Source organism: Petaurus breviceps, unplaced genomic scaffold (genome assembly GCF_028583685.1).
Source record: "Petaurus breviceps papuanus isolate PSGF00001 unplaced genomic scaffold, PetGlider_PUasm1.0 126, whole genome shotgun sequence".
In the NCBI taxonomy this organism is placed as follows: Eukaryota; Metazoa; Chordata; class Mammalia; order Diprotodontia; family Petauridae; genus Petaurus; species Petaurus breviceps.
Genome location: NW_027185655.1, coordinates 57,770,870 through 57,798,101, shown reverse-complemented (window position 1 = coordinate 57,798,101; position 27,232 = coordinate 57,770,870). Strand labels below are relative to the sequence as shown.

The 27,232-nt window shown below is 36.6% G+C and overlaps 1 protein-coding gene across 1 annotated transcript in view; it reads left to right on the top strand.

Moving 5' to 3' along the window:
* The window catches only part of TENM3 (teneurin transmembrane protein 3), a 3,497,142-nt gene that overhangs the window by 2,511,922 nt on the left and 957,988 nt on the right, over positions 1–27,232 (top strand). The window contains exon 10 of the mRNA XM_069096576.1: positions 6,897–6,968. The gene's annotated coding sequence lies outside the window, so the exon portion shown is untranslated. The remainder of the gene's footprint in view (positions 1–6,896; positions 6,969–27,232) is intronic.

Genomic DNA, 27,232 nt, shown 5'->3' with positions numbered 1-27,232 from the left:
CATTAGTAAAAAAAAAAAAACAACAAAAATATGGAAGCTGGGAAATGAAAAGTAAAGCAGAATCAATACTGATGAATTAAGAAAAGACTTGTTTATGTTATCCATACATTTGTAGAAAAAGCAAAATTATAAGCATCAAAATACCTCGGCAGTAAGTATGACATCAGTAGTCTTTCTAGTTGGATTGTCACAAATGTACCTGCTTTTTGGTGCGTAGGTTTTCTAATATTTGATATTATATCCAGTACTTCAGAAATCTATTATTTCATTGGTGTAGGTATTCTCTTGACCCATACAAATTTTCTGGACTCTTCACTATTTGACTCTAGCTTACATTTTTCAGGTGTATTATCAATGACATACTCTACATTCCTATCAACTAGAAAACATTATTTAAGCACCTACTATGTGCTGGACAAGGTACTAAATACTGGGTATACAAAAAGAGGCAAAAGATAATCCTTGACCTCAGGGAGCTTACAATCTAATGACAAATTTACCTACTTGCTGTATGTGGCATTCGAATTCAAATCCAGTTTTGTACAAGTTCTCCCCTATGCATTCAATGCCCTCTCTCCTCACTTCTTTTTTTTTTTTAAAGCAATTGGGGTTAAGTAACTTGCCCAGTGTTACACAGGCAGTTATATTTTGTGTGGGTACTAAGTATCTAAGGCCGGAACCGATCCCAGGTCCCCGCAGCCAACGCTCTTACTCGCTGCGCCACCTGACCGCCCCTCTCTCCTCACTCTACCTCATGGAATCATTGGCTTCCTTCAAGGCTCAAAATTCCTGCCACCTCTTACAGTAAGCCTATCGTGATTCCCTCTAGTTGCTTGTACTCGCAGAGAAATTGCTTTTTATCCAATTCATATTTATTTTTCTGTAGAAATTGTTTTCCCCCAGTAAAAGATAAGCTCCTTGAAGGGAGGAATGTTTAGGGTTTTGTTTTTGTATCCACAGAATATAGTAAAGGGGCTTATAAAAAGAACTTAATAAATACCTGTTAGCTCAGTAAGTCTTCTTGCTGTTCTCATGCAAGACACTCCATCTCCTGACAGAGCATTTTCTCCAGTTCCCCATACCTGAAACTCTCTCCCTCTTTATCTCTGCTTCCATGGCTTCCTTAAAGCTCAGCTCAAATTCCACCTTCACCAAGAAGCCTTTCCCAGTGCTCCTTAAAGCTAATACCTTCCCTCAGAAACTGTCCCCAGTTTATCCTGCACATATCTTGTTTGCATAATTTTTTTCATGTTGTCTCACCCTGTTAAACTGTGAACTCATTGAGAGGAGAGACTGGTTATGGTTTCCTTTTTTTTTGGTATTTTTTTTTGTTTTGGGGGTTTGTTTTTTGCCGTTATATCCCCAATGTTTGGCCCAGGGCCTGGCATATAGTAGACATTTAATAAATGCTGATTAACTAATAAATGAATGGATGGTTGGATGCAGATCACAGCATTGCTTTGATGCAATGGATATTGACATCAGAAAGCCTGGGTTTAAATTCTTTCTCTTCTACTTAGTACCAGTGGAGAAGAGGTAAAATCATTTCTCGGTGCCTTACTTTTTTTCAATTTTTTCTACAGATTCACTCATTCTTTCCATTCCCCTTTTCTTATAAGAAGGATCTTTCCTTCATTCTAATGTATTTCAAAGAATAAAAATCTACCCAATTGACCTCAACTTCTTTGCCACTCTTCTCAACCCCTTTCAGTCTGTCTTCAATCCTTACCACTCCACTCACACTGTTCTCTCATAGGCTACTGGTATCCTCTAAACTGTCACATCCAAAAGGTATTTGTTAAGTTTCATTTCTTTGATCCCTTTACAACATCCAATACTATCACTAACTACAATTCCAGAGAATTTATGATGAAACATGCTACCCCGTTTCTGATGAAGTAATCAACCCAGAATACAGATTAAGGCTTTTTTAAAAACATGGTTAATGTAGGAATCCATTTTGCTTGGCCATACATATTTTTAACGGGTTTTGTTTTTCTTACTTTCTCCATGGAGGGAGGCAGAAGAGGGAGGGAGAGAATGGAGAGCTGAAAATTAAATTTAAAATTGTTGACTATCCCTTCCATGATTTCTTTGACTTCTATTACACTGAATTGTGCTTTGTTCTCCTTCTATCTCTCAGATTGCTCCTTCTCTGACTCCTCCGATACTTCCCCTACTCTAAAATGGACTTTTCTCAAAGATTTGGCCTTGTCCATCTTGTCCCTCTATACTCCCAATCTAAGTGACCTTATCCAATCTAATGGCTTTATTTTTAGCCCTGACCTCCTTCATAAGCTTTAGATTGAATTCTCAGTTACCTTGAGTATTCCACCAATACCTCAATTATTATGTTACCAATTAGCTTCATTATTGTTCTCTACAACCATGATATCTCAGTAATCTTTGGCTTCTTCCTTACATTTATATGGATTCATTCAATCAGTCACCAAGTTCCATTGATCTTTTCTTTATAATAATGATCACTTCTACTTCCCTTTCTATTCCTACTATCTGGTTTTGACTCTGATGCACTCTGATAAGATTGTAACAACTGTAGTAATAGTTACTTAACTAGTTTCTCTTTCTGCAGTCTCTCATCCCTCTGATCCACTTTGTACAAAGCCTCCAGATTATATCTCAAACATGATTTAATCTAATCCAGCAAGAATTTAATAAGTGCCTGTTACATATAATTCATTATTCTTGGTGGTAGGGTTATAAAGATGAATGAACAGATGGTGATGCCCTCAATAGAAATTGAGAAGAAGGGTCAATACAGGAACTGAAGGTAACAAGCTCTGTTTTGGATATGTTGAATGGAGATGTTTTCATGACTGGGGCAGGGTGGGGGAGATATCTAGCATAGTCGATGGTGGTGGGGAGCAGGCTAGGCCTAGATACAAACAGACATCTGGGAGTCATCTAAAAATGGTTAATAATGAAACCCATAAGAGCTGATGTGGCCACAAGGAGAGAGTATATAGAAAGAAAAGAGGGTCTTAGAACTGAGCTTCAGGAGACAATCAAGTGTAGGAAACAAAACATGGATGAGAGAATAATGCAATGAAAACACAAGGAAAATAAATTATTCAGGAGGAGGGGATCACCATCATTATCAAATGGTCAAAATGAATAAGGACTAAAGGAAGGCCATTATACTTGACAATTAAGATACTGATGGGAGCCTTGGAAAGAGCTGTTTCAATGGAGTGGTGAGGTAGAAATTTAGATCACACTGGGTTGAGAAGTGAGTAATAGAGACAACTAATGCAGATAAATTTGGGGGGAAATTTTGGATTGTAAATGTACGAGAAATCTAGGTTGACAATTTGAATGGCTGTCAGGCCAAAGAAAAAGATTTTTATTGCATTTGTCTGGTGTTTAATTTGGAGGAATCTTGGGTATGTTTTTAGGCATCAAGAAATAAGTCAGTTAAGCCTAAAAATTAGAGAAAGAAAACATTTAATCGTTTCATCCACCAACTCATGAACCTCTCTTTTGCCTCCCTAATAAAAGTCCATATCCATTACCTGTGTATTAAAGTCTGTCCACAACCTTGCCCATCCTGTCTAAGTACTACCCAATATTAACCCTGCTTCAGTCAGTAGTGACTACATATTCCTCCAACATGCACTGTACTTTGCAGCTGCTGCTGTTATTGTTCAATCTTTTCAGTCATATACCACTTTTTCAGGCCTCATGTGGGGTTTTCTTAGCAAACACATTTGAGTGATTTGCCATTTCCCTCTCTAGCCCATTTTACAGATGAGGAAACTGAGGCAAAGAGGGTTAAGTGACTTTCCCAGGGTCATACAGCCAGTGTGTCTAAGGACAGATTTGAACTCAGGTCTTCCCATCTCCATGGTACCATATCTGCTGTGCCACCTAGTTGACCACATTACACTTTTATACCTTTGTAATTTCAGTCATGGGATGGCATGAGCCTCATTCTAGGATCTCCTCTCCAACTGCCAACCCACCACCCCCACATTTTTTCTGATGTTACTTCCTCCATGGTAGGTCCTGAAATTTCCTAGCTGAAAATCAGTCTCCTTTAACTGAGTCTATAAAACTTTGTATTCCTCTTATGCATCTATATTTTAATCTATATTATATGTATTCATGTCTTCTGTGCCTCATTAAAATACCGCTAAAGGAATACATCATATAATATTTAGTCTTCAGTCTTATACTACCCCTAGTACATAACAGATACTTAAAGAAAATCTTTCAAATAAATAAAAATATATGTTTTCACACCTCCTAAGTCATAAGCATCATGAAGGCAAAAATCATGTTTTGCACAAATTTATATCTCACACTTAATATAATATATTGTGTATAGTACATTTCAAACATCTTTATTAACTTTAACTGCCTTTTAGTCTGTATGAATGAATTATAATTATTACAGATGGAAATTTCAGAAGATAACAACATTCACAAGGAATGAAACAATTCTCTAGTCTTACTTCATTGTCTTAACAAATGATTGGTGACTGACTACCTGTTAGGGGCATTTAGAACCTAGAAGGGAAGAGAATAAATCATATAATGACTAGAAGAAAATTTATTTTCATATTCCAAGGGCTACATGCCAAATGGAAAAATTATCTGAATATGTGTTTGCACTTGAGCATGCACATGCACATGAATGTGTACACACACACACACACACACACACACACACACACACCCTCTCCCCAATCCACCAGAAAATAGTCAAACCCCAGAGCACAACCCAGATAATTCTTAACATCTGATATCCTCTTATAATCTTCCTTTAGCGTCCATTCCCAGTAATGAGAATGAATTCTGTGACTATGTTCAGAGCCCTGCCCTCCATGCCTTCTCATCTTCCCTGCATGTATATGGATTCATTTTGGAAACCATATTCTATACTTATGAAATTTTCTTGTCCTCTAAGTTTGGACTTTTATGTGTGTATTGGGGATGAGGAGATAAAACCAGGAGGAACTGGGCTAGTGCATTGAATTAGGAATCAATAATACCCATTTATCTACCAGTTGTGTGACTCTGGGCAAGTCATTAACCAGTCTACCTCAGTTTCCTCATCTGCAAAATGTGAATAATAGTAATTGCTTCATGGGCTGTCATGAGAACCCAATGAGATAATGTGTGTATGTGTTTTGCAAATTTTAAGCACTATTTAAATTTTAGCTATTATTATTTGTTAATAATTCAAAATCATTCCAAATTGTTAGAACATAAAAGATGAAAAGCCATAGTTTATACTTGGTGCAGGGAAGCAAATTTTGGCTCAGCTTGTAAAGCAACTTCCTGATGTTTAGAGTTGTCCCGAATGCAATGGGCTTCCTCAATGGAGATCTTTTAGCAGTCAAGGTAGATCCTTGATTGGGACATGGTAAGGGGATTTCATGAGTCTGGTAAAAGTTGAACAAAATCATCCCCTAAATCTCTTGTTACTCTAAGATTTCTAGGATTCTAATATCATGATAACCCTGTTACTCTAAGATTTCTAGGATTCTAATATCATGGTAACCCTGATATGTGCAATTAAAATGCGAAGACATGGGATTCTTTTTTTGCATTATTATCACCTACAGGCACAGCTTGAGGGCCTCCTCTGTGTTAGGTCCCTTGTGCTAGACATTTGGGCTACATGTTTTGTGCCCTTAGGCATCCTCAAATATTATTCATAAAAACTAGTTAGAATAAAGAGACTGTCAACTTAGTATCCAAGCAAGACTTACATGTCCTACATCTTAGTTCCATTCATGATCAACTCATTTTTTCTGAAGATATGGAAGACTACAAATTCTGGGAATTTTTACTGGTTCTCCTCCATTCTTGGTATATTCCCCCTCCTCATCTCTGCCTCCTGGTTTCCCTGGTTTATTATCTTATAAGTCCCAGCTAAAATCCACTTTCTACAGGAAGACTTTCCCAATCCCCCTTAATTCTAGTGCCTTCCCCCTATTGATTATTTCCAAATTACCCTGTATTTAGTTTGTTTGTACATAGTTCTTTGCATGTTGCCTCTACTAGACTGTGACCTTTCACATTAATATTTAGTTGTAATCTTTCACATTAGAAATTGTCTTTTGCCTTTTTCTATATACCCAGCATTTAGCACAATGCCTGAAAACTGGTTGGAGCTTAAAAAATGTTAATTGAAACATTGACTGACTGACTAATCCACCATAGGAAGCCATGAAAACTCCTTACTTGATGATAACTCGTTATACAAGCACTAGAGAAGCAGTAATAATAACAGATACATATGTAGGTGTGTATGTGTGTGTCTTATATAATATGTGTGTGAATGATACTTCACAAACTTTTTCACATTGGAGCCTCACAAGAATCCATGCCCATTTTTCAGATTAAAAAAACTTGTATTCAAGAAAGGTTAAGTGATTTGCTTATTCTCACACAGCTTGTAAGTGTTAGTGGTGGGAATGGAAAATAGTCTAACTGACTCATGGAGCCATAGAAAGAACATGGAATTTGGTGTCAGAAGACATGAATTTCTGTCTCAACTATGAAATTCAACCATCTGTGTTACACTGAACAAGGTATTTCACCTCTCTGAGCCTCAGTTTCTTCATCTTTAAAAGGTATAAGTTGGACTCAGCAGCCTTTAAAGTCCCTTCTAGTCTATGAACTTAGTCTTCTCACCTAGCACTATATCCACTCTGTTACCCCCTGCTTACCTCTGTTACCCTCTCAATAAAGCACAGCTCAGTTCCTTGCCCACTTAGTGCCCTTCAATTTTTTAAATAGTGTTTGAATAATTCTCTTTACTATAAAGTAGTTTGGGAATCACCAGAAACAGTCTATATTTTGGTGAATTTTTTTTTTCATATAAATATCCCTTCTGTACAAATGTTTCATTTTTTTCATTCCAGATCTTCTGAAACCAAGGAAAACAAAATCTGTAAAGCAATAGAAAATTAAAAGAACTCTTAAAAGAAGAGCAGGTAAGTTATATGTCTTAGAGTTGGAAATTCCTGAGAGGTTTACAGATTTTAATAAAAGGATTTCTATTGAGAATATTGTTTGTTTGCAGCAGTTTAAAAAAAAACCCTCTGAACTGAGCCTATTGGCGGTTTGATACTGGTACTATTAACTTCCACTCATTAGCTGAATGGTAAACAAGTTCTAAAATGTGTAATGCACACTGCTCTCGGCTGTGGGTTGTTACTGTTGTTTCTATGTCCAGAGTTATTTATGATACTGTAAAAGCTATGGTTTCCCTCTAGCACCTGTCTGGACAAAAGAAAAAAGAGTGAAGCTCTAGGTCTTGTCTTTTTGAGTGATGGGAATTTTCTACAATTGTAGACATTATACCAAACTCAAACAAAAAAGAAAAGAAAAAAGTGTGGTTGATATACTGTACATTTCACCCCTTTTTGATATGGTTTGTTTGGGAGCTCTCTTGTTCCCCACAAATCTTAATCCTTTCTGAGCAGCACTTACATGGCAACCTTAGAGAATTAAACTTGTACCTGGTTATTTTTTTTCTCCTCTCGCTATAGCTCAGTGATTTTTCTCAATGGTAACCATGGTCTAGTAATTTAAAGCTTGTGAACCTTGCAAAAAGATTCATTTAAGCCATAGTCTGAGGGCTTTCCACCAAATGGAAAGTATATTCTACTAGAAAGCTACAAAAGAATTCAGGACATGCTATCTGATAAGCATTCTGCTCATTAATGTTTGTACAGTATCGTGCCTTAAAAGATTGCCAGTTTCTCAGAATAAAGTGTTCGGCATCTGCCTATACTTTGAGGGTTTAATGGGTCGAGCTGTTTAAGTTTTCTGTTCTCCTTCTGATTGATGGTTTGTTCCTTCTTTTAATGCAAAATTCAGTAAAATTTCCCATGGAGAAAAAGACCTTTAATTATGAAATACCAGCATGTGGAAATAATACCATCTACACATCAGAACAGTGCAGTTACTTGATCATAATTCTTTTTGGTATTGATCATTCAAATATTTTTAAAAGGTATCTCATTACTGTAATTTGAAATGTATACATGTCTTAGCACTCAGTCATTGATGTTTTGTTCTTTTCGTGATGATTCATTTCATTAGATTTGAATTAAATGTATAAAATGAGTTCAGGACAACAGATCCCTCTCCAATCCACTCTGAAGTTGATGCACATCAGTTATATATCATAAAAAGCACAGGGACACATTTGTACAAGAGATAAAATGAAAGTAGAGAAGAAGGAAAGAAAGCAGGATGGAAGGAAGAAAGGAAGGAAGGAAAGGAATGAGGGAGCAAAGGAAGAAGGGAAAGAGGAAGAAGAGGAAAAGGGAAAGGGAAAGGAAACAAGGAAAAAATGAAAGAAAGAGGGAGAGAAGGAGAAAAGGGAGGGAAATGAGGAAGGGAGGTAGGAGGGTAAGGGAAGGGAAAGAAGAACAGAGAGGAAGGGAAGGAAGAGGAAAAGGAAAGGAGAGGAAGAAGAAAGGAAAAGGAAGGGAATCAAGAAGGAAGAAAGAAAGGAAGGAAAGAAAAAGAAAACAAGAGGGGGAAATTGTGGCCTAAATGTTATATCCTATGGCATCAGTCTGTAATTTTCTTTAATGTCACTTCAAGACACTGGCATTTTCCTCAAGGCAACTACAAAGAAAAATGATAAGAGATCTTTAATAAACACATATGAAGCTACACAATATGAGTAATTAATCAATGTTAAACTAAAATTCTGAAGTAAAGGACTTGATACACAACTCACAGAAATACTTCTTACAGGGTACCCTGTTTCCTTACTTTGCAATCAGAAAATGGCCATATTTTTCTGTTAAAACTATTGAAGATAACAGATTGTTAATGTAGTAAGTTGTTTAGCTCATTAGGAATTGTTCTTTTTTTAATCCTCATCATGAATTTCAACATTATATTTTGTACAAGGAATATGAAAAGAAAGAGTCCAGAACTTTATTTAAAGTTAGACAGCTAAGGAGCTGCTCAACCAAAAAGCTTTACTCGTCTTTTCAGTCTGCTGTGCTCTCTGTTCCTCTGTGTACTTCAAATCTGAAAAAGCGTTGATTGTTACAAAAAGTTCATCTATATAGTTTAAAATGTGTAGAGCTTGTCATTGTAGTATGCAGGGAATTGGATACACAAGTGTTCATAACTAATGGGAGGTACGCACCTAATTTCAGATCCTATACACAGAAATGCTATCACTGCTGTCTGCTATGAAAAATACAATCCAGTAGGCATTGCAAAAGTAATCCTTAGCTCTGTGAAGCACACTGTTGATGAGATTCCTTCAGTTCTCTAGAATTTGTTCTAGTATCTATATTCTTCACCTTAGAAAAAAAACACTTTCTATGAATACCACTCTAATAAAGCATGTCAACCTCCCCTTGTCTTTTAAGTACCCTCTCTTCAAACCCTTCTCTTGTCAATTACATGAAAAGCACTCTTCTCTTACAGGGAGGTTTTCTAGGATGAGCATTTAGTCTTTAATAGCTAATATATAAACTTGAATGTTTTAGTGCTCCTCTGAGAGAAGCATTGACTGATATTTCCTCATAGGAGAGATTGCTGTTGCTTGAGTAGGTTGTTGCCTAACAAAACACATATTAGCATTTCTCTTGATGAGGAAAATAAAGTTATCACTTCCCCTGCACCTACCCAGAATTTAGCAGCTCTGGGTACCCATTTTATCTTCTATTCTTTTAGGAGTGAACAGCAACTTTAAGAAGTCTTACAGATGTGCATTTTTGACGAGATTTTCTAGAGGAACAGCTCCCAAAACAATTATCAAAATGATTGCTTATTTTTTTTACTACTTAGATCAAAGATATTCTTAGTTGCAGTTATCTTTATTCATTGTGGCTTAAAGGGTAGTCTTACATTTAAATGTAACCCAAAGGAAATACCTCCTTTTGTAAGATAGTGAGACAGTGTGGTGTGATGAAGGGAAAATTACCACTGGAGTTAAGAACATTGGGTTCAAGCTCTGCCCCTGCCTCTGACACATACTATCCCTTGTGGTGCTGGGGAAGTCATGTCATCTCCCTTTGTCTCCCAGGAAATTCTCTAAGACTTGAAATTGTAGAGTAGGTATAGATCTGTCTTGGTGAAGAGAGTTTCCTTGCTGGGAGTTCCCTATATTGATAAAATCATGTCATTACCACAAATACATATTTAATAGTAATAACCTATTCACATAGTAATTTAAGGTATATACATTTTCCCCATAGCAATCCTGTTAGGTTGGTAGAGAAAATATTATTTTCCTTATTTTATAGCTGGAAGAACTGAGGTATTAAAGTTTAAATGCTAGGCTTACCATGACACAGAATCACACAATGGTTAAGAACCACTACTAGAACCCATTTCATTAAACTCCAAGTTGGCACTTGTTCTATTATCTTGCACTGTTTCTAAACATACATTTTTAAAAGGTAATAAAAAATATGAGATAGTGTGATAAATTGGAGTAGATAGGTGGCACAGTAGATAGAGAACTAGCTCTGAAATCAGGAGGACCTGAGTTCAAATGTGACTGACCTCAGACACTTTTTAGCTGTGTGACCCTAGGTAAGTCACTTAACCCTCTTTGCTGCAGTTTCTTCATCTGTAGAATGAGCTGGAGAAGGAAATGGCAAACCACTCCACAATCTTTGTTAAGAAAACCCCAAATGCAGACACAACTGAAACAAATAAGAATTCAAATCCCTCTGACATTCAACCCTGAGTAATTGTCCAGTCCACTTTAAGTTGGAGACCAGGTAGCATTCAGCATTAGGAAAGGAAGCTTTTTCATCATGAGCTCCCTACACTTCGTGAAATAATAAGTTGGGACCACAAAATGAAAATGGGATTTCTAGAACCTAAATAAAATGTAACTTTCAATAGAGAGAATCCTGAGAAAATATATAAGTGCATGCTGCCTATGAGAGATCTGTCAATAAAGTAAAAACAATAAAAACATATTTTAAATTTGAAATGGCCAATTAAGTCACAAGGAAAAAGAATATAATGAATAATTATAATCCACAAAATCATTCAGGAATCTCATCCTGGCCAGAAATGACCTCTGGTTACCAAACCTCTTAGTAGAAATGCAGAAAAAGTAGTTAACCCCTTAACTAAAATGAATCTTCTTTTATCTCTTATTTTCCTGTCCCCACTCAGCTAGAAGAATTCAATAATTCTGAAACAAACAAAAAGGAAACACCAAGGAGTGAGTGAAAAAACAAAGGTGCAGAAAGTCATCCAAAAGGCTATTTCTCTCCTATGTCATCAGATATAGGAAGATTTTTTATTAGCTTGTTTAGTCCTATACCTCACTTTGTAACAGTTAAAAGAACTACATCACATGAATGACAAGCAGGATGTTTTAGTAGATGGGATGGTGGAATTGAACTCAGAAAGACCTGGGTTCAAATACTGCCTCAAATTGTTTTGATCTATGGGGACCCTGGTCAAGTTACCAGCTCTCAGCTGCAGTTTTCTCATTCATAAAATAAGGAGATTGAATTAAATGATGGCTAGTGCTCTTTTCAGCTCTAAATTAACAACGACAAAAACAACAGTAATAATGATAGCATTTATAGAGAGCTTTAAGGTTTACAAAGTACCTTACTCATGCTCTCTCATTTGAACTACACAAGTCAGTGATGTAAGTACTATTATTCTGACCATTTTACAAGTTAAGAAACTGATGTTGAGAGTGGTTAAGTGATGGTCACACATGTAGTAACAGTCAAAGGCTCTTCCAGACTCCAAGTCTGCCTAGCTGTCTCTTAAATTTCTGACCCTGTGAATGAAGCAGAATGAAAAAAATGTCATCCATCCTGACATTATCATAGCTAGTATTTACAGAGTTTACTATATGGCACTATGCTAAGCACTTTACAGTTATCTCTTTTGATTCTCACAATAACCCTGGGAGGGAGCTGCTATGATTATTATCTATCTGATCTATCTTTCTATCATCTATCTATCTGTATATATGTATGTATACACATACATACATATACATATATATGTGCATGTATATGTATACATTATTATATGATATATACACATTTATGGATGAGGAAACTGAGGCAAACAGAAGTTAAGTGATTTGCCCAGGGTTATACAACTATTGTGTGTCTGAGGCCACATTTGAACTCAAGTCTTTCTATCTCCAATGCTATGTCCAATCCAATGCAGCACCCAGCTGCTATATTGGCGTCATGTATTGGGGGGGGGTGGTGAGGGAAAGCAAAAGACCCAACTCTCTATGCTTTGGTGTTATGTGGATATATTGCCAATGCTATGCCCACAGTGGCTGCTATGAATATGTAGGCATATTTCCAGGTTTGAATCACAAGATATAATAGACTGTCATCTTCAAAGACAAAACCAATATATTTATTCATATACCAGAAAGTCAAATCTACCATGGTAATAAAGAAGTCGATACACATTACCAATGCAGGAAGAAGTATCACCATCTCCAAGCCTTCCTTCCATCAGGCCTCCCCACAAACAAGCTCCCTTAAGCAAAATGCCCCTTTCTCACCCGCTAGCTGCTCTGTCTCTCTGCCTTCTCTCTCTCAGCTCCACCTCACTCTCTTACTTCTTGCTGTACCCCTTTGGCAAGCTCCTCCCACCACAGGCTTCTGTATGACTCAGGCTCAAAGCAGGTCACATAGGCCTATTAATGGGCAAGAAAGATTTTCCCATTCCATTAACAATACATTAACAATATAGTGGGAAAAGTTACTTCAGGGTTCAGTGGTGAGAAGTGGGTTGTTGTTGCACTTGGGGGAGAGATTCAAGCAATGATTAACTGTGTCCTTGAGTTTCTTCCCCCTGAATGAGTGAAGTTATTTTTGAATGCTGGCATGAGGAGTCGAGGCACCATCTCTCAGAGCTTGGCATGAGACATGTGTGAGCAGCATCATAGTTTTCAAAAGCTGCCAATCTGATTTCATAGAGTCTTGGGAAGCAAGTCCCCAAGGGAGTGTTCAGGCAGAGTGGATGTTCTGGATTGCTAATGTTTGCATTCTACACGAGAGAATCTCAGAGTGTGAATATCTATGTCTGCCTACACTCTGTATATCTGAGGTGGCACTTTCTCTCAATTAAAAAAAAACTAAGGGACAGAATAAATTTTCCTCCTAAAAATGTTATCCCCCTAGGAAGAAGTGTAGTCCAATGATTTTCTTTTAATGTTTGTTATGGCTAGGATGAAATAAAAAAACTTTCCAGTCTACATCAAGTTTTTTAATTGTCCTATAAGGATTTAATATTAACTTAGCATACATTTAACACTCAGAGTATACAACATAAGTCTGATGTGAATAAACTAAATGTAACAAACAAGAGAAGGAAATAACTGTTGAAAATACTAAAATATTTGAAAAGCATTTCAAAAGTCATACTTTCTATTCCTTATTTCAATTTAATCTGTGCTTCAGATAAAGAAAACTGCCCAGATAGGCAAGAGCCCCAGAGATTTCAGGGCTCTAGAAACAACAATATAATTATTCTTGGATTCAGACAGGAACATTACTGTAAAATGATGTGGAAAAAAATAGAGTTCTTCATGAGTGTGTGGCTGATTACTTTTTAATGTTCCCCTGGATCTCAGAAAAAAAAATTCTAGAGGGACAGTGAAAGGGACAGGGGTTGTAGTCTGAGGACCTGGGTTCAAACCCTTATTCTGATTGTCACCTTGCTTTGACAGATCCTTTAACCTCCCTGAACTTTAGTTTCTCCAGATATAAAATGAGGGACTAGATGGCATATGAGCTCCCTTCCAAATAAAAATCTATGATTTTATAAGCCATTGTATGTGCTGTGGAAACACTGAGTATGTCCTCTTCCCCAATTACTGTACCAGATATACCACACAGGATTATAAGGAGAGTGGTAACATCACTCAGTCTTGAATTGCAAGAGTCTCCTTCCAAATGGTGACTTCGTGATCCAAAACATTAGAAGCTGAGCTCAAGAGCATGTGGCCATTAACCATGCCTCCTGATTCAGATATTAAAAACAATAAATGTTATTTCTGATAACAACTGTCAGTAGAAAACAGAACAATGAAAATTATTGACATTTAGTATTTCAACAGCTATCACAAAGAAAAAGGAACAGACTAACTTAGCTTGGCCTCAGCAGATAGAACTAGGGACAGTGGGTAAAAAAGGTCAAGAGTTCTGAAATAAGAAATTATAGCTGTACAGATGTGGAATGGGATGCCTTGGAATACATGGAGTTCCCCCCTTATTTAAAGTATTAAAACAAAAGCTAGGGTATTTCTTAACAGAAATGTTGAAAGGAGAATTCTCATTCAAGTCTTAGATTAGATCCCGTAAATAACTCTTTTACCTCAGAGATTCTGTAAGAAAGGGAAGGGAAGGCAAGGGAATGGAAAGGAAAGTGGAAATCTTTTAATAGCACAGAAATAGTTGTTAGGTTTTCTTATAAGCATTTACCTTGTCTAATGTGTTGTTCTATGGAACTCTGTGCCTTTTCTTTACCCTACTTTAAGAAAACCATCAGATAAACAGAATAATAAGTATGCTTGTAGCACTTAACTAAGGAAAACTCAAAATTCTTGTATTATTTTTACTAACCTGTTTCCTTAATTAATATTGCAATACTTCAATAAATCCTAATCATCAATTTGGTCAGTATCTCCAATGTACTTCAGTAGCTCTGAAATTTCATCAGTGTGGGCATTCTATCCAGTAGAGTGAATTACAACCTTATCCTGTACAATTCAGGTCTATACAGGGTATCCCAAAAGTCTTAGTGCAGTTTTAAGCTATAAGAGATTAGAACTGCACTAAGACTTTTGGGACACCTTGCATTTTTCTTCTATATCTTCCACAAAAGGCCTACCCAATGTGCTAAAAGTCTTCCTTTGAGTCTTTTGGTGTTGTAGGGGTAGTACACAGATATACATCTGCTATTCTTCATTCATCTTATGCAGCCAGCCATCACCTCTTCCAGGCTTTAATGATAACAAGATTGGTAGTCACTGGAGCTTATTCATATCCCATAATAACGGGACCTTTTCCAGGACCCTTCCATTTGTCACTTAATAATGCAAAAGGTATTATTGACACTTTTATAAAACAAAATGAGATATCCAAACCATGGCTCAATAATAATATTAGCTCACATCAATATAGCTTAAGATTTATGAAATGCTTTCCTCACACCAGCCCCCTAAAAACAATTAAAACTTAAGTCTTTAGGTATGGGGAGAATGTTTGGATTGAACTATATTGAAGGAAATGTTAGTAGATGGTGCTGAGTACTGTTATAAGTTTGAACAGAAGTCACCATTTCCTTATTTCAAATATTAACTCTCTAATCACCCAGAGAATTCAATGGCATATGATTTGATTATTGAATATATGAACCGATTGATAGGTGATATAGCTATTTTCCAATGGATACAATCTGTAAGAAGGCCATCTTCTTAGACCTTGGATCACAGAACATGGTATCATTAAAAACTCTCAGAGGCAAATGAAGGTCAATCTATGGCAAAGTTAGCATTTGTAATGAGAACTGAGCTTTTGACCAGATTATCCTCCCTGTCTCTAGATTAGCCTTCTGCCAAATATGGAATCGCTGAAAGCTCATTCTTCAGGGCTTAAAGGGATCTCTCCATACCCAAGAGTGATGCTTTCTGCTTTCTGCACAGGCAGCTAGTACATGAGCATTTGGAATTGGATGTCAATAGATTTCAGCTTTGCATTCACACACCTTCCACAATACTTCAGGCATCTTTGGCTTCATCATTGTGGCTATTCCTTCCATTGGTGCAGATAGAAATCCATCCACCATCACTTGGTTGATGGTCTTCAAGACTATATTATGGCTGAAAATTTTATCACCCAATATGATGAGCCTCTGAAGACAGTTAAAATAGTCCTCAAGTGCAAATACACAGTCTACTAAAAAGTGACCATTGTCCTCTGGACATTCAAACTTTCCAAAACAACCTGATTGAATTTATCTAAATGATTTATGATGTGCTTTCTGTTTTAAGAGGTTAAAATAAAAGTAACTCCCCCTCACCAATTTGATATGGTTCACTTTTATACAGATGAGGCCATCCCAAAAGTGAACATATGGTCAAAGCCTGATATATCATGGTTGATTTCTAAAGAAGATGTTCTGTCTCCTACTGTAAGTTTAAGGCCAATTCAGAGTATTCCCAAATGGTTAATTTTTAACCATGAAGAAGGATAGAGAGCTCACTAACAGAAATGTTGAAATGTACCTCTCATCATCTACCTATTTTTTTCCTTAAAAAAAATAAACCTGAAATTGTCTTCCTTTTATTCTCTTGATATCCATGGTGCTAGCAGGTGATTTCTTTATGTGCCTACACATTGAAAATAACCAGAAATAAACTCTAAGCAGCAATAAACACTCTCCTGAGAAAGGTATTTACTTGGACTCATCAGATTTTTGTCATATTAGCTTTATTCAGATACATGAGTATCTACAGATAATAACACTCCCTATTGATTTGTAAAATTTCAATGAGAAAAGGTAGAAGGGAGGGTGGAATGCCACAGTGCCATGAGTTTGGGGATGAATTGCTTTCAAAGAAATACAATTTGTGAGATGATACAACCTTAGTGGAAATTAACAAAGGCATCTTCAGATGAGTGGCATGTTGAGGGTAAAAGATTTTTTTTTGTCCTCTATAAAGAGAAACTTTTCCTTTTTCCACACAGATCATTCGGGTGCCAAAAAAAGCTTTCAAACACTGTTTGTTAAAAAAAAAATCATAAAAGCCAATCTCACTTTTCCAACAGAGCAGCAACCTACCTTTCTAAAAGTGGACCGACTGGTGCTTTTGAAAATGCTGCTGCCCAAATGTTGCAGCACATTCGTTTAGAGAGACTGTTTCAATTATCCTGGAACAGTTAAAGCAAAGCCTTATCATAAATGCCGTTATCACCAAGAAGAGTGTGTTATTTTTCATGCAAGAGGTTAAAAACCTTCTCTCATGTGGTCAATTAGGGCATCTTTGTACTGCTCCTTATGACCAATTTATGATACATTCTGTTGTGATTTTTATATTTGTGTTCCTGTATTCTTCTGACCTACATAGCCTGGGGGAGATAAGTCAGTCATCATAGAAATCAAGACAGCCCAGACTTCTTATTGCTACTCAAGGAGACTTTCTGCTTTAGCAACAGGGAATTGCGTGTCCATGCCTCTGTGTCTATGTGTGAATTTCAGTCCGTTTGTGTATATGTGAATGGAGAGGGAGGAGTCTTCCTATTCAGTTGCTTAATATCTGTACACTTCACGATAAAAGCACTTTGGTTTTCAACATGAACTTGGGGCAGATTTACACAAAGTGCACCAGCCTTTTACAGGAATGCGTGATGTGTGCAAAGTAAAGACTGAATCGGCACTTCCCCTTCTATATCAGACTTTGACCTTAAGACCTACCTTAGTGTAGTTTGGAGCCAGTTTGAAGAGTCCCTTTCCTCTCTAGCGGAAAGGGACAGCAGGGGGCTGCTTCCAACCATTCTCTACTTCATAGTGGACAGCAACCTGGTGCCACTTAGAATTATCAGCTGTGTCCTCTAGTCCCATTTCAAACATCTACCCATTAGAGCCAGTGCAAAAGTTCAGGATATAAAGGCCAGTACAGAAAGACCCTTTCTAGCTTACAAGAAACATTATACTGTCCTAAGTAGATTTTTTTAAATTGCAACCATATAAATCTTAATATAGCTATGTAAAATATTAAACATGAAAATACATTTAAAAGTCTTGGGGAGTTTCTCGAGAGAGACCTGAACAATATTTCCCCAATGCAGTGAGTTGTTTTTATAATTGTTTCTATAAGAAGAAATCCAAGAAACACTTAGATGGAACTAAGAAACTACAACAATGTGAACCATAAAAATGCTTTTTAAAAATAGTATAAGATTCTGAGTTAAAATGCAACATAAAATGTAGATTGTAAATCAGAGAGGAACTCAGTGCCTCCCTACCATATCTGTTTGAAAAAAAGCTGAATTGAAAGGGCTAAAATTCAACTTTAAGTTTTGTTAAAGCTTGTCCAAAGGAGACATAATCTCAAAGAAAAATTCAAGGTCACTCCTTGGAAATGACCTGACAGACATTCATGGTATAAAGTATCTTTTGATTTCATTTGTCACAGAGTTATTCAAATGCCACTGGGGCAGGATGAGGATGGGAAATGGTAGACATTGGTGGCTGGAGAATAGAATAAGCCTGATCCTGCTTGTCCAGAAAAAGCAAATTGCCTACTCTTTAGTGATGCATTAACTGTTTCATGTTTTTAATATGGCAGTCAGTACAAGCGGAAGCAGGTAATTATACCAGAGACTTAGTGACCCAAGTTAAAAAGGATAGACCAGTTCAATCCACAAATTTAGCTTTAATATTTACTGTGAACAAAGCAATGTGCAGCAAAGGCCAAAAAAAGTGACAGTTCTTGCCTTCATGGGGCTTATCTACTGTTGAGAGTATGAGGGAGTATGGTAGAATAGAAGGTCCTTGCTCTGTAGTTGAAGGATCTGGCTTGGGATCATAGTTCTTCCATTTACCTAGCTAACCTTGACAAGACATTTAATCTTTCTACACTGCTACACACACACATGCACACACACACACAAACACACACTCATTCACATAAATACACAATACTACACATACCCACACATACACCCTCCACCTCTTAGTATTATGCTACTCATGGCTTGAAGCTAAGGTCATGAGGGAGAATCATCACTCCCACTTCCAAGACTTGAGTGAGGAAAAATGAGTTCCTGATATTAGACCCTCTTCAAAGGGCTTAATCAAATAAGGTGAAAGTCAGTAGGGATAAATGTGAAAACTTACAAGTAGGTACCAAAAGATGGACTTCAAAATAATAACATGAGGAAAACACAGTTAGATAGAGGAGCTGGTCAAAAAAAAAAAAAAAGATTTGAGGGTTTTGGTGAATTGTTGAGTTAGCAGTATGAGGTATTGTTGTTTAATCATGTCCATTTCTTCACGACCCTATGTGGAATTTTCTTAGCAAAGACACTGTAGTGGTTTGCCATTTCCTTCTCCAGTGAATTAAAGCAAACAGTTCAGTGACTTGCTCAGGGTCACACAGCTAGTGAATGTCTAAGACTGGTTTTGACCTCAGGCCTTCCTGACTCCAAGCCCAGTACTCTATTCACTGAATCATCTAACTGCCTGTTGAAGTAGGGGCCTAAAAACATAATGCAGTCTTGGGCTACATTAATAGAGGCATAGCTGCCAGGATTTGAATGTCTTTAGGAACATTATGCTCAATTCTGTGGACTCTGATTTAAGAAGGGATGATGATGACCTATAGAGTCACCTAGAAAATGCCAACCAGGATGATGAGAGGCCTAGTCACATGAAGATCTATTTAAAGAACTGTGGATGTTAAAACTGGAAAAGAAAAGGCTGATGTGGACGAGTAATGGCTGTTTTTGAGTATGTGAAGGGTTGTCTTGTGGAGGAAGGATATTTGTCCCCAGAAGATGACAGTAAGAACAATGTGGGATGGAGGAATTGCAAAAAAGACAATTTGGGATTGATGCCAAGAAAAAACTTCTTACCCATGACAGTGATGGAAAATAGAATTGATTAATTGGTGGGTTTCCTATACTTAGAGGTTTTCAAGAACAGTTTAGATGGCCACTGATCAAATATGTCATGGGATTCTTTCCATGAAGAGGTTGGACTAGGTGTTTGCCAATGTGCCTTCTAACTCTCAATGATTCTGAGATACATCAGGGAAGCTTGGAGGAAGCTAGTGGGGTATTGAAGGTGGGAAGCTGCATGGGATAGTGCAGAGAGAGTCAGGAAGGTTTCAAGTCACATCTGGTAGAAACTTTCTATATTGCACTGAGCAGGTCACCTAGCTTCTCAGTGTCTTGTTGGGAATTTCCCACTCAAGTTTTGTCTTTATACCCACCCCCAAATGAGGGTATTGGAAAGATCTCTAGTTCTAAATCTGGTATCCTAAAGATTGAAGGGAGGAAATACTGGAAGCAGGAAGCACACTGAGGAAACTCTCCTGACAGTCCAGCTAAAAGGAGATAAAGCTGATGCTTCAGTCTTATGATTCAAATGGCCAAAAAAACCTATTAATTACATGAAAGTGTAATTTGGAAGCACTAACTGGTGATTCTGGGAAAGTCACTTTACCCTTTTTACTTTAGTTCCCTTATCTGTAAAATGAGGCAGAGAAGAAAATGGCAAACCACTACATTATCTTTGTCAAGAAAACCCCAAAATGGGATCACAAAGAGCTGGACATGACTGAACAACATAACCTGGAGAAGAGGGAAGGAAAAGAATCATATCACACACAGAAAGCAGAGAGCACTTGAATGCAAACTGAGTTTCAAATAAAATATCTTGATAAATGAAAGAGTTAAATATCATAGCATGAAAATAGCTTTTCTGAAAGTATGTGTGTATGTCCAATTGCCTTGTTATGATATTGAATTCTACTTGAATAAATCAGGATTGAAGTCCACTTGTTCAGCCATCATTAAAGAACTCAGTGGTAAATGTTGGTTTCCCCACCAAGATCCCACTGAGTTTTGTCAAAATTTCCAAAAACCTCAGCCACAAGAGAATTTATGAGCTCTGCATGCTCTACTATCTTAATGTGTGAAACTGCCTGAGATCTAAGATGTACGGGATGCAGCTCGATTCCAACTTGTTTGTTTTTTAACAATGTCTTTGACACGTTATGTTATGTCACATCCCAGTTTGATGTAAAGTGACTTCCTGTGTCCAACAAGAAATAGCATTTTAAGAAGCACAACAACTACACTGTTATTTTCCTTGCTGTTTTCAATGGCAGGCACTTTTGCCACATCTTCAGTCTTCAGAAGATGATTTGTCAGCAACAGAGTTAGCTCTGCTGGTAAAATAAGGCAGGCCTCCTTCTCATCTGCCCACCACATGGTAAACAGAGTTTGCTATGCATTTTGTGGTTGAAACTAAGCACAGTGTTAGCTACAGAATAAACATACGTTTCAGGAATGTTAGAAATATAGGGTCTCTAAATCCAGGCCCACCATGGCTGATTTTAGGAAGTCGACAGGCATTTTCATATTAAGAAAATAAAATTGTCTACTTGCACCAAGAAGTTCATGCCAGATTCCTTAGAAAAATAGATGTTCCTTTGCCCATGTGGTATCTACTTGGTGTTATCCCTGGTTAATTCATAACAGCACAGAACAAGCCCCAGCTATGCAAAGGAACATTGATTTGACTATTCAATCCAATCAGTCAACTGACAGTAATGAGGTGGGGAGGGAGAGGGGAGGAGAGTAGATAGAAATCCTTACAAAAGATTAGTAATACCTAAAACTGGTTTAGGGGTCCTAGTGGGATTCTTCCCCCTTTTAACAACAAAGTACAGAGTGAAAGAATATTCTCAGCTTACTTTGTCTTCTTCGTCCTTTTGATCTGAAAGAACAATCAGATAGGGCTGATGTCTGAAGACAGTTCAGAATGAACAGATTTCAGTTGCCCCCAGTGATAACCATCATTGTCAACAGGAGGCATTCCAGGGACTGACACCAGAGCTTGAAAATGTTCAAATGCTGAACACTTTATCTTTTATTTTAAAATATCATGCTGGGAATTCTCTTTATACAATGCATTGGATGATGAGTATTTAGAGGAAGAATGGAACCTTAAGGGGGAAAAAAATTAGGAGCCTAAGAGACAGTGAATGAACACCAGAGGAATCGAATAATTTAAGGTTAAGTGGGAAGACTCTCTCTCTCTCTCTCTCTCTCTCTCTCTCTCTCTCTCTCTCTCTCTCTCTCTCTCTCTCTCTCTGTCTCTCTCTCTCACACACACACACACACTTACACACACTCTCTCACACATACACACATACATAATAATCTTTGGTCATTAAAAAAATAAATAATTCAATTTAATAAACCTTTATTAGAAATCTGCTTCTCTACTAGGCATTGGGGGGCAAGACACAATCTCTGCCCTCCTCTGGGAACTTACATTCTGATAGAAGAATGTGACACAAAAATAAATAAGCTATCATACAAATACATATAAATACATCAGGAGAGCTATGAAGGGATAAGGTAATCAAGGAGTTTGACTGGAAGGTCTAAACAGGTTTAATTTATGTAGACTGAAAACTCTTTAACTGGATAAAGATGTGTTGTATCCTCTTTCCTACCTGGATATTGGCTTCCAGAGTAAATCAGAAACTGTTCAGATAGCTCTAATCAATCAGTCGATCAACATTTATTAAGCATCTTATATGTTCCAGGCACTATGCTAATCTGTTTGCTTACAGTGTGTAAGCACATAGTGCCTGGCACATAGTAGGCATTTAATAAATGCTTGTTGACAGAGTCTCTGCCTTCAAGAAATTTATACTATATTGGGGAAATGCATATAAATATATGAGTACATATTAAATATATCCAAAGCAAATACAAGTTAGTAAGGTCTGTTTTTTGTGGAGGCAGGGCCTCATGTAGGTATAGGTGGCATGGAAGTGAACTGACCCTTAAAAGAAACTAAAGATTCTTTTTTTTTTTTTTTTTTTGCCTTTTGAAGGTCAGTTGGGGTTAAGTAACTTGCCCAAGGTTACACGGCTAATTTTTCTTTTGTGTGGCTGTTAAGTGTCTGGGCCGGAACTGAACTCAGGTCCTCCTGACTCAGGGGCAACGCTTTACTCACTGTGCCACCTAGCTGCCCCTAAACTAAAGATTCTTGAAGATGGAATTGAGGAGAGAATGTGTTCTAGGCATGGGGAAGAACCTGTGAAGACATTAACTGACAGGCTGTACTCAGAGAAAAGCTAAGATTAGCCTAGAAAAGACCTCCTAAATATCAGAGAATTTAGCACCTCTCCTAAGTGTTTGAGGTTTGAGCCTCACATTTGAGAGTGTAGAGTTGGTTATTTTGTGTGGTTTTGTGTGTGTGTGTGTGTGTATATTTGTGTGTATGTGTTTAAGTCTCTTGTAGTTCCTAAAGATATGTAAGGCTGACTGGGCTATGCATTTGAAAGGGCCCTTTAAACTAACAGCTGGGTACTAGATTCCATGAATACTGAGTTCAGAGAAAATTAGTGGGGGGGGGGGGTTACATAATTACTATGAAGAGTGATACCCTTCCACTAGTGATTTTAGCAACATTTTAAGATGAATGTTTTTAAGATCAAGAAAAAAGCTGATGAAACTATTTTTAATACCCAAAAACAGTTGGAAGATTATACACAAAAGATATCTAGTTTAGGTATTGTACCTTAGGATCCAATATGTTCTCCATTTTGCAAGTAATTTATTATAATCCCCCTCTTACAAATAAAATTTACATCAGTTTATCCAGCTTGATTTGAAAAAGGGAAGGGAGGAAGTAATTTAATAGTATTTGTAAAATGATTTTTTTTTACTTTTACATTTTTTTATCCTATTACAAAATGACCCTCAAAATCCTGTGTGACCCTTTCAACTTCCTAAGTGATGATGGAAGAAAAGTAGGAAAGAGGGCAGAAATGCTAAGAATCATATTGATTGTTTTCAGGAAATTTAGAAACATTAGTTTAGCTGTTAAACCGTAAGATCCTAGTCCAGTGACCAATAGCACATATCCTAACAGAGGTGTTGTTTTATATAAATCATGAAATTCATGCTACAAACAAAACCAAAACTAAAGGAAATTTCAGCTAAAAGGGAAGGTGGTTCATAGATTCTCCCTGAGAAGCTAATACATGAAGAGTGAAGGTTGGATTCATTATGTATCCAAAATCAACAAGAAAAATAATTTTATGGAACATTTGGTCATCTCCTATTTCAGTGCCCATGATAAGTCTTTCAATAAAGACCCTCCTCACCCCCCCAAAAAAATTATAAAAATAATTGTAGCTCTGCATCAACATCCAGTACCGAAAATTAAAAAGTAGAAAAAGTCTACAGACTCCCTAAGACTTTCCAAATCAACATTTACTTTGAAGCCTATTGACTTCAATGCAAAGATGAGATTTGGAGAAAACAATGAAAATTATGGGGGATAATATTTTTCAAGAATGAGGAATGAAAGATTATACACGACACAGAAGCTTCACACTTACACATCTTAATTCTTTCTTTAAGGGTCAAATAGACATGGCAAGTACTGAATAATATCACCAAAAAATAAAAATCACTTAACTTTTCTGCACCTCATTTTCCTCATCTATAAAATGGAGATAATAGATGCATCAACTTCTCAAGTTTTCTATGAGAATCAAATTAATTTATATATGAAGCATTTTTGCAGACCATGAAGCACTATATAATTGCTAGCAATTATTCCTACTAAATTAAATATATTTTAGCAGAAAGAACAAGACTTGTTACCAATGTGGGAATCATTTGTAATTTGGCTGTCTATATAGAATAAGGCCACTAACTTTTTAGATCAAGAACCAAAAAAGAAATTTAAATAAATTAAATATTCAATAAATAAATAGAATTTTTTAAAAATTTAAATGTGAGAAAAACATATGGAGTACAAGTAATTACAGCAGTACGGATTTAATTAATTCAGTTATTGATGCTAACACATGGGAAATTAAAAGGAGGAAATGACATTTGTACTTAATACGACCATTTCATGTTGAAGTTTAAATGATTCAAATCACATGTCAGAAAAAAAAAACCAAAAGAACCTAGAAAGTGCTTTTGTCAACAAACAGTTGACCTTCTTGCCAAGTGGAAAGCTATGAAAGCAAAAGGTAATAATTGTTAGGCTATAAATTAATTTATAAAATCTTACGTAGAAGGATGGAGGAAGTGTATAAGCAGTATCACATCATAAAATAGGAAGAAGCCATGAAGTAGAAAATTTAAAGAAAATGTTTAAAGGGCCCCATTTAAGCAAAGTAATCCCAGAGAAATTTAAGGATGAAACTGTAAGGTGTGAGTTGAATATTAAGGTATGATATCTGAAAAATAAAATTAAGGGATGAGAGAGGAATGTACTGAGAGAAAGAGAAAGGGAAAGGTAGAAAGGGGAAATTATCTTACATAAAGGAGGTAAAAAAAAGCTTTTATAGAAGAGAGGAAGAAGGATGAGGTAAAAGGGAGTGAGTGAACCTTACTCTCATCAGAATTGGCTCAAAGAGCCACACTCAGTTGGGTATAGAAATCTATCTTACCCTACAGGAAAGTAGGAGGGGAAGGGGAAAAGAGAAGGGGGAGGAGTGATAAAAGGGAGGACAGAATGGGGTAGGGGGTAGTCAGAAGCAAAACACTTTTGAGGAGGGACATGATGAAAGGAGAGAGAGAATAGAATAAATGGGGGGAATACTATGGAGTTAACAATCGTAACTGTGAAAAAAAATTTTTGAAGCAAATTCTGCTCATAAAGGTCTCATTTCTCAAACATATAGAGAATTCAGTCAAATGTATAAAAGTAAGAGCCATTCCCCAAGTGATAAACAATCAAAAGGTATGATCAGTTTTCAGATGAAGTAATTAAACCTATCTAGACATATGAAAAAATATTCTAACTCACTGTTGATTGGAGACATGCAAGTTAAAACAATTCTAAGGTACTACCTCATACCTATTAGATTAACTAATAGGACATCAAAGGTTAATGACAAATGTTAGAGGAGATGTGGTAAAAATAAGACATTAATGCACTGTTGATGGAATTGTAAACTGATACAACAATTTAGTAGAGCAATTTTGAACTATGCCCCAAAGACTATGAAGCCATGTATACCCTTTGGCCTAGCAATACCACTATTAGATCTGTATCCCAAAAGAGGTTTATAAAAAGGAAAAGGACCTATAAGTACAAAAATATTTAAAGCAGCTAATTTCTGGAGAAGAATTAGAAATTGAGGGGATGCCCATCAATTGGAAAATGGATGAACAAATTGTGGTATATGAGTAGGATGGTTTCAGAAAAACCTAGAAAGATTAAAATGAGCTGATGCAAAGTTAAATGTATTGTGTACAAAGTAACAGAAATATTGTAAAATTATCATCTGTGAATGACTTAGCTATTCTCAGCAATATAATGATCCAAGACAACTCTGAAGGACTTATAATGAAAAATGTTATCCATCCCCAGACAAAGAACTAATGTTGTCTGAATGCAGATTGAGGCATGCTTTTATTAATTTTGTTTTTGTTGAGGTTTGTTTGCTTGGCTTTTTATTTTTTGTCTATGTTTTCTTTCACAACATGACTATTATGGAAATGTTTCATGTGACTACACTTGTATAATCCATATTGAATTGCTTGCTTTATCTTTTATTTTTTTTCCAATTCTCAAATGCTTTATTAACTTCTGATTTACATCATTCATTTCCACTAGATTTTGAGTTACAAATTTTCTCCCCATTTTTCCATACCCACCGCCCCAAAATAGCAGTCTCATAGGATATCCCTCCTCCAATCTGCTCTCTCCAACACCCCTTTTGATTTTTCCAGTAGGACATGGTGGATCTCTATGCCCCAGTGCTTATATATTTTATTTTCCAATTACATGTAAAATATTATTAATAATAGTGTGTGTATATATATATACACACACATATATATGTATATATTTATTTATTTAAACATTTGATATTAAAACTTTTAATTAAAGATTCATTCCCTACCTCCCTTGTCACCCACCCTTACTGGGAAGATAAACAGTTCAGAATAGGTTGTTCATGTAAAGCTAATGCAAAACAATAACATAGTAGATATATTGTAAAAGACGGACTATATTTCCCTCCCTCTTATCCCACCTCCCACTTGTTCTATTCTCTACTTTCATCTCGACCCTTTTCAAAAGTGGATGCTTCCAACTTCCCTCCCCCCCCCAGCCTGCCCTTCCTTCCATCATCCCCCCTCTGATCCCCTTCCCCCCCTAATCTCCTGTAGGGTGAGATACCCTATTTAGTGTGTATTTCATTCCCTCCCCAAGCCAAATTCAATGAGAATAAGGTTGACCCGTTCCCTTTTGCCTTCCTATTCTTCCCCTCCATTGTAACCATTTTCCCTTGCCTCTTCTATATGAGATAGTTTACCCCATTCTGTCTCTCCCCATCTCCTATCATTATATTCCTCTCTCCCCTCTTAATTTCACCTTTTAAGTATCATCCCTTCCTGTTAAATTGGTCCTGTGCCCTCTATCTATGTATACCTGTAAACATATATACACACATTTACATATGTGTTCATATGCCCATATA